This window comes from Mustela nivalis (assembly GCF_964662115.1).
Source record: "Mustela nivalis genome assembly, chromosome: 13".
NCBI lineage: Eukaryota > Metazoa > Chordata > Mammalia > Carnivora > Mustelidae > Mustela > Mustela nivalis.
Window position 1 is genome coordinate 10,332,639 of NC_139032.1, and position 15,510 is coordinate 10,348,148.

A 15,510-nucleotide genomic window follows, 5' to 3' on the forward strand; every position below is an offset into this window, starting at 1 on the left:
CTTGTCCTTTCCAGCTTCTAGAGGCTTCCACGTACTTTGACGTAGGACCCCTTCCTCTGGCTTTAAAGCCAGTAGCATGTCAACCTCAAGTCTCCTCTCTGTCTCTAACCTCTGTTTCTGCTTTGTCCCCATTGGGCCAACTTGGATAATCCAGGACAATCTCCCATTTCTCAAAACCCTTAACTTAATCATGTCTACAAAGTTCCTTTTGCCACATAAAGCAGCATGTTCCCAGCTCCTGGGCATTAGGACTTGGACCCCTTTGGGAGGGGGCATTATTGGACCTACCACAGTCAGTGTTTTGTAGTTCAATTAAGATTCCCCTTGTTGGATATTTTAAACTGTCTCCAGTTTGGGGCTTTGGGGATATTCCCAAAAGACCTATTTGTATACTTGAACCTTCTTTTATTTCAGATTTGTTTCAAAACGTGTCCCTTAAGATAAAAATCCCAGTGTAGGTTTCTTGGTTTCCAGAGGGCATGCACATCTTAGGTATTTGCCCTCCAGATACACAGTCACATTGTCTTAAGTCCCATGGGTTTGTCTGTTTCCCTCCCGACTCACCAGCGTGGTTCCTAAAGGTGTGTTTCCGTGGCTTGCTACAAGAGGACATGTCACAGTGGCATTAATTTCTTCACTGTCCAGGTTGAACTTTTCTGGTGTACGTGCAGGTGCGTGGTAGAGTGTGGACAGTGTGTGGTATGTTTTTTTGTATTTTGAAAATAGTGTTTTAGTTTGTTTTGCTTTTTTAGCTGCTCTCTGGAGCTAGAAGAGTAGAGACAGAGACTTGCATAAGAGCATAAGGCTGACATTAATACATGACATATACAGAACTACTTGGCTTTCAATTCCCCAGCAGAGAGAATAATGATCTTCAAAGTGAAAAAGGGATTAATGAAGAGGAATGTAGAAGACAATGAAATAATATGTAGGTAACGGAATGAGGTCACATCGCTAGGACATACTTGGTCGTATCTAAGGGTGTTGAAGGAGTTAAGAGACCGCACCTCTGAGCCACTGCCTGTGACCTTTGAATAAATCTTGGAGAGTGGAAAACATTGCAGAAGACCAGAACCATGTACATGTTGTTCTGTGCAACTTTTGAAAGAGCTGAATTCATTCAATATGTGAAATGTTCCCTTGCAAAAATTCTGAATGACCATCGTGTAAGTGATTTAAAACCCACAGAAGAGATGGCATTGATCCCCAGAAATCAGCATAAATTTACTGTCACCGATCATCACGTCACCTTTTTAGATGAGTGTTCTAGGTTGGTAGAGGAAGAGAGAGCCATAGACTTGGAAGCATTCGACAGAAACCTCTCACGTGTCTCCTTATGCACAGAATAGCAGTTGGAGGATGGCAGAACAATCCAGAACATTCACAGCCGAGTCTGTTCATATGCCATAGCACAGTTAATGATTGCGTGACAGCTTGGAAAGAAGCACACCCCACCCCCCCACCCCCCATGTAAGAAGGATCCTTAGGACTTGGGTGAAAATTGTAAGAAGTCCTATATTTTATGTGGCTGATGATACGAAGCTGAATGGACTAGCTAAGCCTATAGAATAAATATTCATGCCATGAAATAAGTATTTGCCAGCTATGAAAATGGGCCCAAACCATACATTTAACAGAAATAATGAGAATTTTTAAAAACCAAGGTTGCTTTGAGAAATGAAACTGCTGTTGATTGTCCTCCTGTTATGGTGTTCCTGAATTTTCTTCAGTTAAAAAATAACAATACTATTTATCTAGGGAGAACAGTTGTTTCGAGTTTAATTCCTGTATGGTGGGAGAATGCGGGGGGCTACGGAGGGTTGAGAGGAGAGCGTGCGATCATGTACAAACCGCCTGAATGACAGGAGAGGATCTGGGTCCGGCACCGCCGTAAGCTTAGTTCTCATCCTGGGCAAGCTGTCAGCATAGCCTTTCTGGCTGTGAGGGTTCTTATCTGGAAGTTGGGGGAGGAAACGGGGTGGAGGTGAGGTTAATCATTCTGTCCCATTCCCGCCTTCCTGTTCTCATCAGACATTTATAAGTTTGTCCTCTTGTTCCTCAGTTCGCTGGCCAAATTTCTAGACTAGATGGAACCTTCCAGATTTCTCTGGATTCAACAGACCATGATAGGCCCTCTGTGAAAAGGGCTCCATTTTCTTTTAATCTGCAAGTTCTTTCAGCTCTCCCTCCTTCGGGGTCTTGTGAAACCCCTTCTTTTCCCCTTAATCCAAGGTTAATTAGGCATGGCCTTGGGGCCCTTTTGCTCAGCTGACCAAGACCAACATCTCTTCTTGTTGAGGGTTCCAGCCCATCCCTCGGGATTTCAGAATGAGATGGAGCCTCTCTTTGACCAGCCAGAAAGTTCTCCACGGGTTTGCCTAAGGGGCCTTGCCCTCAGCACCTGCCTCCCCCATCAGGCTACCCCAGACCATCTGGTCAACATGAGCTCTTGGTCACTGTCTCGTCTTACGGCTCCATCTCGGGTACCACCATTTCTTTTTTTTTTTTTTTTTTTAAGATTTTATTTATTTATTTGTAAGAGAGAGAGGAGCGAGAGTGAGCACAGGCAGACAGAGTGACAGGCAGAGGCAGAGGGAGAAGCAGGCTCCCTGCCAAGCAAGGAGCCTGATGTGGGACTCGATCCCAGGACGCTGGGATCATGACCTGAGCTCTGCTCAACCAACTGAGCCACCCAGACGTCCTGGGCACCACCGTTTCGATTCAGTTGTATCCGTAGTGAACATTTAATTTTGAATTTTTAAACTTCCCGTGTGATTTTCCCCCATTTTTATTTTTATGTCATCCGTTCGAAAGGCGTGGAACATACTTCATGTGCCTTCACTTACCCTTGCCTTGTCAAATTTATCGCTATCGCCGGCCGTCACATGTGATCTCGTATTTGTGTTCTTGCTTTTATGGAACTTCGCGGATTGTGCACCTTCATACAGCTTGCCTTTTGCCTCTCCTGTCTTATTTCCTTAGATTAAATCCTCAGAGTCGAGGTCTGGGATTGAGGGCTCTGTCGATAGGGTTCTTGGCTTCCTATGGGGCGCTTTTGTTTTGACTGACAGAGCAATGAAAAGAGGCCATTTCAGCACATGAATTCTTTCCTAAAACCTTTAAAATATTTCGGAATTCCACGCTTACATAGGAACATGTACATTTCAGCCCCCTCCCTCGCCCCCCCCCCGGGCTTTCCTCAATCCTGAAATCATTCCAGCGGGAGGGCTGGGGCACCCCCTCAGGTCACAGTACTGTCCAGCCTGCTCTTCCCTAAATTTCTCCTTGGGCTTCCCCTACCTTGAATTCTGGCCTGGGTCAGCACTTCTGCATTTTCACAGCTCATTTCAGGCACTCCCAGCTCGGCCCTGCCTCTGCGCGCTCCAGGCTTTGCCTTAAGTTCAGGTTCTAACTCTCAGTTAATTACTGCTCAGTCCAGGCAGCAGGGGGACGGTTCGATCGTCCAGGGTCCCGCTCCCTCTCAGCTCGCCTGCCTCAAGTTCTGCCTTAAGTCTGCCTCTCGGGTTTGTGGATTATGTGCCTAGTTAGCACATGAGCAGGAAATGAGCTCCTTGCCGTGGCTGCGATGGGGGGAGTCTCTTTACTTATCTTGGTAACAGGTGTTTCACCTGGGCCTGTCCTCCTCTGCCCCCGTGTCCTTGGAGGCCACCTCCCCACCCCTTGCCTAGAAAGCTCTCCCAGCCCAGCCAGCTGGAGATAAGCAGAGTGAACTAGGAAGCCAGTCCTGTGTGGCCCAAGGCTGTTTTGTGCACGTGGGTATGCATCAGATGTCTGGATTTTCTTCCTTAAGAAGTGCAAGATAGCAGAACCCATCCTCTCGTCAGACTGAGATGCAGCTTTGTTCCTAACAAGGTTCATGTTCACAGAAAGGAAGTACTTAAAGCCGTTTAGATGGGGTGCTTCCACAGAAGGTGTGCGGCCTGTCTACCCTCTGTGCATCTTTGGGGAGGGGTGAATGTTACGTCATTCTAATACAGCCCGGCGCCACAGAGCGGAAGTTAAGTGTCTGCTCATGTGTGTAGGTAGCAGCAGTAGAGGACAGAAGAGCCTATTTGTTCTTCTGTAGTCAGAGATGCCTGGCTTAAGATTGGGAGTGTCTTCTGATAAAGTTTCACCTTGACAGTCTCTCGGGAAGTGGGATTCTTTGCAGTGCGGTGGAAGACCTTTGTAAACCAGACCCGATTCAGTGGCCGTGACAAAGTCAGCAGCGCTCCTTTAGCAACGGACTTGTTTGCATGTCATAAAACGATGATATAATGCCAGGCAAATATTTATTTAGCAAGAAGTGTAGGTGTGCACAGTAAGACTTGGCCTTTCCTTATGGAGTATTTCCTTACGGAGTTCATTCGTCCCTGACTCTAGGACACTGTGATATCATGGGAGGGGCCCAGGCCATAAATGTCACAAGATCTGAGTTCAGGCTATGATTTGGCTCAGTTGTCTACTAGTTGTAAGACTTCAGGTGGGCAAGTCACTCGAGGGTCCGGAGGTGTTTGACCTGCATAATTGGGGGGGATTGGGAAAAATATGGAATTAGGTCATTTCAAAAGACATTTTTGCTTTATGGTATCTAACCAGTACTTTTTAAAAAAAAAAGATTTTATTTATTTGAGAGAGAGAGAGTGAGAAAGAGAGCATGGGCAAGGGGAGGGGCAGAGGGAGAGGAGGTTCCTCACTGAGCAGGGAGCCCGACAGGGCTCCATCCCAGGACCCCATGATCAGGATCCGAGCCGAAGGCAGCCACTTAACCCTACTGAGCCACCCAGGTGCCCATCTAATCAGTGTTCCTAAATGCCATTTCACCTCATTATACAATTACTTGCCCATTTCCCCAGACTTGGAAGTACAGAAAATTATTAAGAAAAAATAGATAACCTATATTTCCATCACACAGCAAAATAGCTATTCATATTTTGAAGTATTTCCATCCAATCTTCATTTTAAACAGGTATAGCTAAGAGGGGTGCCTGGGTGGCCCAGTGGGCCGAGCGTCTGCCTTCAGTTCCGGTCATGATCCTGGGGTCTGGGGATCGAGCCCCCACATCAGGTTTCACTGCTCAGCAAGGAGCCTGCTTCTCCCTCTCCCTCTGCTCCTTCCCGGGCTTGTGCTCTGTCTCCCTTTCAAATAGACAGACAGATAGATAGATAGATAGATAGATAAATAACTTTTCTGAAAAGCCAGAGGCCTGTGAGAATGTGGGCATAACATAGTGTGTGCATATACACTGGGGTCCTACCATGCATAGGATTGTGTCAGGTGATTTTTGTTTTGCATAACATTGTACCATGAGCATCATCTCGTGTTGTCGGAGCAGTGCTGTGAGGCTTCATGTAAGACTAGATAGCCTTGGTCATTCTGCGGTTTCTTTTGAACTTCCCCTATCAGACACCATAGTTCGGGCACTCTCTGAGTTAAACACATTTGGCTTGCAGACATCCCGCATGCGTATGGAGAGCCAGTCTTGGCCAGTCCAAAGAATAAGCAGTAGGAAGACCCCAGAGCCCTCCGTGCCTTCTTGCCACCCACTGCAGGGGGCCGGGGGGCCAGGGGGGCACAGCTGGGGGTCAGAGTTCGTGTGACAGTGCACGGGACCCATCGGGATCTCAGATGATCTCTTTGTGCATGACCAGGTCAAAGAAGGCCGTTGCAGGGGGAAGGGAGGTTGGAGGGAAGGTTGGTCATCAAGCCTTGCCTTCCTGTGCCCTCCTCCGCCCCACCTCTTGCTGCCTTTGACACCCCTCCCCCACTCCCCCCCCTCTGCGGGGGCGGGGGGGGGGGGGAGGCTGTTGCATTTTGTTCATGCTGCAGATAAAGTCCTTATCGCAGAGTAGCTGGAAGTTTTTTGTGGCTGTTGCTGGGTGTGGGGAGGGGCAGGATAGGTTTCAAAAAGTTAGAAACAAAGTGTGTCACTTCTTCAGTGAGCTGCTAAGTTGGAAGATAATGGAGTTCAGAAGAACTTGGGAAGGTGAATGGGGACTATTTTAAAGTCACTTTCTGTTGGTGGGTGGGTGGGTGTGTGTAGTATCTCCACGACATCACCGGTTACATTGGTTTTGGTGGGCTTGCGCACGCCAGGACGTCTGCAGTAGGAAATAGTCCGTTGAGTGGGAACTCGACCAGGTGCTCTGAGAGGCTCCCTCCAGTTCTAAAATTCTGTGATTTATGGCATTGTTTCTATGGGAAGGAGCATTCCAAGTTCCGAACAGCGGAGCTGTGGATCTCCACTCCTTTGAGGTGCGAACACCCACAGGTCAAATCGTCCTTAAAAATGCAGGTGGGTGTATGCCATTCACTGTGTGTGTCGATAGTAGTGAGGAAAGTCCTGTGGATTCAGACTGCCCCCCTCAGAGCCTCCACAGATTCCCTGGTCCTCCTCGCAATGGTTGTGTGAGGTGGGCCTTGTTGCCTCCGTTGTACAGGTGGGGAAGCCGAGGCCCGGCAGAGCCAGCGCGTGACTGCAGACCTGTCCAACCCCAAGTCTTGTGACCTTTCTTCCCTGGTGTCCGATGCCTCCCAGCCCTGTCCTCGCCAGCCTGCCTTCTCGCTGCTTCGCCCCCAAAGGTCCTTCCACAAGAGAGGTGAACGTTAATTCCTTTCCATAGATCTGTGTTCCTTGTTCTGAGAGACCCGAAATGTTGACTCTCACGCATGGAGTCATGGACCACGATGGAGCTTTTCCCTCTTTCTCAGTGGGAGTGCTGGGGTCGTGGGCCTGCTCTCGGACTCTGTGGAAAGACGAGCCTGAGGAGAGGGTTTTGTGTCAGATGACCCTGAGGTATCCAATTACAAGATTCAAGTAAACATACCACAAATCATCTGTGGGGAATAGAATGGAGTAGTCAGCAGTGGTGGGTAGCAGGCCCCTGTCTCTCGCCCTCTCTCTCCCTCTCTCTCTCTCTCTCACATATTTAATGGCAGTATTCACATGAATCTAGCTTAAAGTGTGAGCCAGGATATACATTCATTTGTTCATTTGCTTTTTAGCCATTGGTTTTTGAACCCTCTTCTGTACATACATTCCTCAGGGGACACAAAATGAATGAGACACTGTCCCTGCCTTCGGTCTGAGAATCTAGTGGACAGCAGGCCGAGAAACATCTTTTTTTTTAATTTTTTTTTATTTTTTAAAGATGGGGAGGGAGAGAGAGAGAGAGAATGAGCACGAGCAGGGGGAAGGGCAGAGGCAGAGGGAGAAGCAGGCTCCAGGCTGAGCAGAGAGCCTGATGCGGGGCTCGATCCCAGGAGATCATGACCTGAGCTGAAGACCAATGCTTCACTGACTGAGCCAGCCACCCAGGCACCCCCAGAAACATCTTTTACCATGAGCTCGGTTTTAAATGTGCTCCTGTAAGAAGTAGGGCTTACGTGTGAAGAAGAATCTGTTCTACCTGGTACGGATTGGGTGAGCGTTACTTCTAGTAACGGAACGTCTCAGCTGGTGTGTGTTCATCGTCAAGGGCCCACGGAGATTCAATCATGCCCCACCCCGGTCTGACTTTACTGCGACCCGTATGACAAGGCGAGAATGAATGCAGGGACTTGGGCCCCGTCTCGTGCTTGGTATCCTGGGGTTCGCTGCTGGGTGGGAGTCGGGGGTCTGGGCTTCTCCGCTGGATCCCCGTGGAAGGATTCCTCTTAGGATGACACCTGGGGACCACACTCACGAGGCTTGAAATGGGGGAGCTCGGTTGGAGCCTGCTGCAGGAGGATCGGAGCTGCAGGGATGGGGGTCCCTCCCTGAACCGTGTTTGTGTTTCTGGAAGAGCCACAGGGTACGGGGCCTGCGAGTGTCTGCTGGGGACAGGAGGTCACTCCCCCGGTCACTGCAGAGGTGGAAGGTCCTCCTTGACTCCGTGAGGGATGGCGGCGTCCCGAGGGGAGCCTGGTGTTCAAGGGCAGGCACGGCGGACCTCATGTTGCATCGTCTGTTTCCCACGAACCGCGCTGCCGCGAGGAGGTGACAGGTGTCCTTTGCCTCGGACAGACAGACAGACGGATGTCACAGGACGCCTTCAAAACACAGCCTGGCTCTGGCGCTCGCTCTCCCATTAAAAGTTACTCAGCCAGAAAGCCGTTTCCCCGGTTTCTGGAGGAAAACCCATCACATGAGCATTCCGACGACTCTTGCTTTATAAAGCGTCCCATTTTAATGCGCCACATACGTAAGTGTCCAGTATCACGTTGTCATCATCGGAGCTCCTGACTTCATTCTCGTGGCTCTTAGAAGCCTGCTTGGGGGGATTCCTCGGAGATGGCCTCACCCTGTCCTCGGGGACCTCTTGCCTCCAGCCGCCTTGGTTTGGCTGCTCGTTGCTCCTGCTGTCTCCGTCTCTGGAAAAAGACCACTGGCCCATTTGTTGTGTCTGCTGAGTCCCATTGCTGTCCCCCTGGCCCTTGGCCGGCGGAGCCTGACAGAACCCCATACGCAGGCTCTTGGCGTGACTCCAAGTCTGGGCCATGGCAGAGGCTGCCGCATCCTTTGTCCCCTCGCATTCAGGGATCGCGGTGTAATCCCAGTGGCGGTTCTGTGTCCTTTGGCTTGTCGGTCAGCGTTCAGCCGGCCGTCACCAGCTAGCTGGTGGTGTCTCTCGCACGATGGGGTTTCGTGGTTCCCAGCCGACCCCTGTGAAGCCCCTCCCTGGGCTGCAGAGGGTCCGGCAGGGACTCCCACCTCTTCCCTAGTCTTCTGCTCTAGGACGAGACTGCAGATGCCCTGATTCAGTCATTCCTCCTTTTAGGCTCCGGAGGCCTGACACGTTTGCACCCTCCCTGTGGGTGAGGTCCAAATCAGTGACTTGGCCAAATCAGTATCCAGGCCTGGCACTTCGCTTTGAATCAGATACCTAGTCTTATCTTAGGGGCTTAGTGGACATGTCCGTGTTAACCATCCTGGGATACTTTTTTGGGAAGCAGTGCTTATCCTACGCCCTACTCTGGAAGGTTCACAAGACACACACCATAAAAGAGGGTTCCAGGTGTCCTGCCTTCCTTGCTCTAGCCTCTTCCTCTCCTGACCTTCCTGCCGCAGGGCCTGGGCTCACGCCGAATCTCCCCGCCGAGAGCTCGCTGCCAGCTCCCTGTTCCTTCTTTGCAATGCTGGCTCCCTCTGAGCTTTCAGGATGCCCCAGAAAAGACTTTCTTGTTCCCCCTCCACCACCACCTAAGTAGATCACCCCTTAAGTCCCTGCCTCTGCATTCTCCTCTTTATTTCCTTCCTAGCACATAGTATGGAAGGTACCTTTTCAAAATACAAATCACATGGACTATTAAGAATCCCTCTCTCTCTCCCATCAGGTTGTAAGCCCCATGAAGGAAAAGCCCTGCCTGTTCTGTTCAGCAACATGTTCCTAATTGGTGCCCACCAAATATTTGTTGAGTAAATGAATGAAGGCACGAATGAAAAAGTCAACATGGTTTAAGCTCTGATTTCCCAAATGGATCTCTGCTTTCACGGGAACGCTCATCTTCGGGGGGGGGGGGTGTGGGGCGTGGTCACATGGGACGCTCGGGTAGAGTTTAGGCAGTATGGAGAAGAGCCTTAACTTCTGGGGTATACTTTTCTGGTCATTATTACCCCCCGCCACCCCCCTACCAACTCTCACTTCAGTCCACTTGGTTTAAGGCTAGCAGAGTAGGGCCATCACCTCATTTTACAGATAAGTACACCAAGGAGGAGAAGTTAGGTGTGGGCTCCCTAACTTAATGGCCAGCATGGCCCAGAGCTCTGCACTCCCAGCTCCATCCTGGGCTGCTCCTCTTCTGTCTCCTCTGCTGTCCCTCTTGTCCCAGCTGTCCTCTGCCCTCAGAGCAGGCCCACAGCAGCTTAGCCTTGGTGTGGGATGAAGAGTCCAGAGCCCGTCTCGCATGGCACAGAGCAAGAGCGTTTTTCTTGCAGTTGCAGCAGCAGCAGGAGAACAGTGTATCCCTGTCCTTGACCTGCATGGCTGGAAGTTCATGGCTGATGGGAAGGTCTTCCTCCCCGGGGAGAAGCAGAAGCCGGATTTTGAAGGAAGGTGGCAGGCTTGAACTAGGTTGGGCGGTTGCCTTCTCTTTCCTCCTTTCCCCCTGTCACTCCATAGACCTTCCTCACCCCACCCCAAGTCCAAGAACCTCACATTCTTCCTTTGACATGTTTTCCTCCGTTTGAGGCCCCTCGGGGCAGCCCAGACTCTCCGGGGCGCTGACCTGTGCATAGACTTGCTTCAGGAGGAGAGAGTCTTATCTCCTGAGTACACATTCTTCTGGTGTGTCCTATCTGGTTATTATCCAATGGAAACCGCAGCTGTTGACAGTCGGTTCCGTAATTACTGTGTGTTGATCATACAGTAACAGACCATCAGTTTCACTGGTTAGTGGTGACTGCGACGTCTTCAGAGCGTTCTCTCCAACATGGCCGCGTTTCTCCTGATGCTGGCTTTTGGATGGTGATCACTATTTACACGACTGGTAATGTCTTATATTTGACATGTGCTCCAGAGTCAACCGAACATTTTCATTTTATTCTCTCGTTGGGCTCTTTTATGGGAAAAGGCAAGTCGGCACCTTATTTTAGGAGCACAGGAGGTAAAGTGTGGATTCGGGATATCGCCCGACTGTAAGGTCAGCATGATATAACTTTTTTTTTTTAAGATTTTATTTAATTTGACAGATCACAAGTAGGCAGAGAGGCAGGCAGAGAGAGATGGGGAAGCAGGCTCCCTGCTGAGCAGAGAGCCCGATGTGGGGCTCAATCCCAGGACCTTTGAGGTCAGGACCTGAGCCGAAGGCAGAGGCTTAACCCTCTAAGCCACCCAGGTGCCCCCCCCCCTTTTTTTAACAGCAAGTATTTCGTAGTTTCTTGGCGAAAGTTAAAAAGTGAATATGGACTTTTTTGACTCCAGTTCCTTAAGCCTCCTTGTCAAAGCCCAACAAAGAGAGAGTAGCAGAAGATGGATTCCTTCCAGGGTCACGTAAAATAAATCCAGATTTGTCCACCAGGATCGGAGCTCCAGGGTCTGAACCAGAATATAGTTGCCTATTACATTGTAAAGAAGTGGTTTGTCTGCTCCAAGGTCGCTTGCTTTAGCATAGAGGCCTCTACTTATTCTTACTTTCATTGGGGTGAAATTCACACAAGCTCCGTCTCACCATTGCAAAGTGAAAAAAAAGTGGCAGCCTCCACCATCTAATTCTGAAACATTTCCATCACTCCAAAATAAAACCACCTGTCTCTAAGCAGTCACTCCCTAGAACCTGTTCCCCGTAGCCCTGGGCAGCTAATCTGCTTTTTGTTTCTGTGGATTGGACTGTCCTGGGTATTTCATAGAAATGGAATCACACAATGTATCCTTTGGGTTTGGCTTCTTTTGCTTAGCATATGTTTTCAAGGCTCACCCATGTGGTAGCAGGTGTCAGTATTTCCTTCTGGCTGCAGACCCAGTATTTTTTTTAAAGATTTTATTTATGTATTTGACAGAGATCACAAGCAGGCAGAGAGGCAGGCAGAGAGAGAAGGGGAAGCAGGTTCCCCACTGAGCAGAGAGCCCGATGCGGGGCTCGATCCCAGGACCCTGGGATCATGACCTGAGCCGAAGGCAGAGGCTTTAACCCACTAAGCCACCCTGGCGCTCCGAAACCCAGTATTTTTAATGTCAGAAATTCCTGGGGTTATGAAAGCTTTGGCACTTGACCCACCTACAGACCTACCCTCTTCACTGGCCATACCTTCCTCTCTTAGGAAGCTTGGGGCTTCAGTCCGTTATAATGTACAAATCCTAAAGGTCCTTGTTCAGTTAAAGCTGTAGTCTGTTGCATATTACTCAGGACTCCAGAAGAAAGCCATAGCCTGTTCTATACAAGGATTACAACTAATATTTTGGAAAGAAGACCCCTCCTTGGAAACAAGAAAGGTTCATTAGAGTATGTCAAGGGAATAAATGGATGCAAGTATTGCCAAGAATCTCTCATCATGGACATGTGGGATTTCATGGTTTTTACTGGAAGAGCTTAAAAGCCCATGTGGGTATTTCTTGACCCCCCTCCCTCGGTGGGGACCTGTTGGTTTAAGGTCTGTTCTTCAGCCTTTGAAGGTGGCGTGTTATAAAGAGAATGAGCTTCAGAGGTGGACACAGCTGGGTTCAAGTCCCACCTCCACCGAGTGTTAGACATGGGTCCTTGGGCACGTGACTTAAAGTGCCCTCTTGGAAGTGATGTTATCTACTCGGGGCAGGCTGAAAAATCGCTCTCCAGAAATAGCCATTTCCTAATCCCTGGAACCTGTGTTACGTATTTGGCGGGGGGAGAGTCTTGGCTGGTGCGAATAATTTAAGGACTTGGACATGAGCAGGTCATGCTGGATAGTCTGTATGGGCCTACCTGGGATCACAGAGCTCCTCATACCAGAGGCTGGGGGTGGGGGGCGACACCTGGAGACAAGTGTGCATGGTTGGTACATAGACACAGAGAGGAGAAGGTTGTGAGAAGGTGGAGGTAGAAAGTGAAATGATGTGGCCACCAGCCAAGGAGTGCCAGTGCCGGAAACATCTAGAAGCTGGAAAAAGCAAGGGCTGACCTCTCCCATAGAACCTGCCGAGGGAGCATGGCGCCGCTGACGCTTCGGTTTCAGCCCTGGTAATCCTGGTTTTGGACTTCCGGACTCCAGAGGGGTGAAGGAATACATTTGTGTCGTTTGACGCCACCGAGTCTGTCATCATGTGTGCAGTGTCTCAGGAAACACGTGCACTTCAGCTGTGCCCTGAGCTTTTCTCCCTTCTGTCCTCCTGTTAGAGACGGCGTTTCTCAGACTTCGCATCCACGGGTTAGAAGTGGTAGCTCCCGAGCCGTGCTTCCCAACCTGGTCACTGTTGACATCCGGGGCCAGATACTTCGTTGTGGGGCTATCCTTTGCCTTGTAGGATGTTTTGAAGCATCTCTACCCAACTAGGTGCTAGGAGCACCTTCTTTCCAGTTGTGATAACAAGAAAAGTCTCCAGACATTGCCAGATACCCCCCGGGGCAGAGAACCACTAACCTAGGTTCGATCCCTGCAGTACCACTCCAGAGCTGTGTGTTCCCAAGTAGGTTAGACAACCTCTCTGAGCCTCAGTTTCATTATCTCGACAATAATAATGGTACCTACATCACAGGGTGGTCACGAAGGTATTCTCGTGATGTACACAAAGATCTGAAAAGAGTGCCGCGTACCTAGGAGAGTGTTGAATGAAGGAAAGCCCTTATTAACCCATGCTCTGCCACACTAGTTTATTACGCTATTTTGTGTCATTTCCATGATAGAAACGACATGGGTCTTTAAAACCTTTCCCAAACAGTAGCTTGTCTGATAAAGCTCAGTGTTTGCAATGAAACATCCTTCTTTCGTGATCTGCCCCTTCTGTCCCCCGGCCCCCCAACGCTGCGCCTAAGAGTTGGGGAATCCTGGCTTGGCTTGCATGCTTGGATTGCCTGGTCCGCCGAGCTCACTCACTGAACTCTTCAGATAATCCCCTCGCTGAGCTGTAACCACAAGAAAAACCCCCTTCCATCTGCCAGGGATGGTCCTATTATCCTGTAATTGCAGCTTTCTCCTTGGTGACGTGGCTGTGGCATCCACTTAGAGATGTGTCAGTGTCTCTATTCAAAAGTGCGAAATATTTAGCAGCGTTTAGCAGTCTTTGGTGAAATGTTAGAAAGTGTTTTGAATAGATACCATCGTCTACTTTTGTAAGGAAGAGGAATGTGCTCCGACTGTGGTTTGAGCCATTGTGTCTCTAAGCACTGGGGGGATACCAGTGAATAACAACAAAGATTTCCTGTTCTCAATGAGCTTGCATTCTAGCACAGAATCCTAATAATACACATCATGAATAAGTGAATGGAAGAGCACAGAGGCGGGTGGAAACACGCAGTCTCAGGCGGGAGGGCTTGGGAGTGCTCGATGGACGCCGGGGACAGGATGCGGTCTGGATTGGGGTGGGAACATTTTTTAATATTTTCACGGGGGCGAATGAAAATGTCTTTGTGGATGGAAACCGCCGTTTGCTAATGTGGCTCCACGGTGGACAGCTGGAATAGCCGATTCTTTCACAGGTCCTGAACCTCTGCTCCTTCTCCACCAACTGTCTGGGAGTGTCTTTTTGAAGGTTAAGCCCTGCGGCTTTGGTTTATCCCAGCTGCCGTGGGAATTCTTCATGGGACTGGTTCGGGGATGATTATGAGCAGTGCAGTCCGGGGGAAGGAGCATGTGTACCACGTCAGGGCACTGCTCCTTACGTCAAACAGGCAATCTTTTTAATTCTGACTCTCCACGTATATCGTGGATGATTTGGGGCAAGTTGCTGAACGTCTCCAAGCCCCACCCTCCTCATGACCTTCGTGAGAATTAAATGAAATTACACATCAAAAGCATTTAGACTTGTGTCTAGAGCGTCGTAAATCCTCAGAAAAGGCTGGTGGTTACATTTTCCAATTAGTATGTAGAAAAATTCTGAGGTTATATGTACATATTTATGGTAATTGTAATTGTCTGTTTCAGATACATGCAAACATTGCTCTGACGAGCTCTGCCTGCAGAAGGCGAGTCACACAGAGGGCCCGTGAGCCGGCCTCTTGCGAGCTGGGAGTACTCTGTGCAAACTTTCATAAACGCAGATTGAAGTAGAGGCGGTGTCTAATTCGGGTAATAAAAGTCCAGCTATTTAAAAAAAGTGATGAATTAGCTATTCTCGATGGTCCCATTGATTGACTTTTGTGGGTAATAGTATGGCTCTTCACCAGCCTGGTAGATGCTGAGCTGGGCTTTTATTGGATGATGGAGTAGAACGAGTTGCCCAGTGATGCTGAATGACTGCAGATGGTCCTCGGGAGTCAAAGACTTGATTGGGAAATGGTGGGAGCCAGGAACAGAACATCTCCTGCTGCCCCGCCAGGAGAAAGCCCTGGAGCCCACGGAGGTGGCGATCTCACCACACCGTCATGGTGCCGAGTGCCATGGAATCACTCACTTGAAAATGGTTGGTTTGATGTTATGTGAATTTTACCACCTTCTTTTCTCTAAAAATGAATTTCCAGGGGCACCTGGGGGTGCTGAATCAGTTGAGCATCCAACTCCTGATTTCTATGCAGGTCCTGATCTTGGGGTATGGGATTGAGCCCTGAGTGGGTCTTTGTGCCCAGTGCAGAGTCTGCTTGAGATTCTCTCTCCCTTTCCCTCTGCCTCCTCCCCACTCATATGCACACTGTCTCTCTAAATAACTAAATACATGAAATTATTAAAAATGAACATAAAAAAATTTCTGACGGTGCCAGAGCTAAAACCCAGATCTCCCGTCTCCTTGTCTACTCTTCAAGACCATTACTGAAGAATAAGGCAGTCTTGGGGCACCTGGGTGGCTCAGTTGGTTGAGCATCTGACTCTTGGTTTCAGCTCAGGTCATGATCTCATGGGCTGTGGGATCAAGTCCTGCATCAGGCTCTGCGCTCAGCTGGGAGTCTGCTTGAGGATTCTTCCCCAG

General features: G+C 49.4%; 1 protein-coding gene and 1 long non-coding RNA gene across 5 annotated transcripts in view; one reads left to right on the forward strand and one right to left on the reverse strand.

Moving 5' to 3' along the window:
- The window catches only part of PIP5K1B (phosphatidylinositol-4-phosphate 5-kinase type 1 beta), a 293,599-nt gene that overhangs the window by 34,358 nt on the left and 243,731 nt on the right, over window positions 1-15,510 (forward strand). The window contains exons 1-2 of one of the 4 annotated variants that reach the window (XM_082696657.1): window positions 6,227-6,296; window positions 6,442-6,600. The exons of 2 other annotated variants lie outside the window; for them this stretch is intronic. The gene's annotated coding sequence lies outside the window, so the exon portion shown is untranslated. Of the gene's footprint in view, window positions 1-6,226; window positions 6,297-6,441; window positions 6,601-15,510 lie in introns of those variants that run through there. One more of the 4 variants, XM_082696656.1, reaches the window with a different exon arrangement.
- Window positions 1,810-3,548, reverse strand: LOC309846988. Its single transcript, XR_014302241.1, has 3 exons — window positions 3,301-3,548; window positions 2,847-3,064; window positions 1,810-1,954 (listed from the first exon to the last, which is right to left on the reverse strand). It is a non-coding gene; the product is annotated as an uncharacterized lncRNA (long non-coding RNA).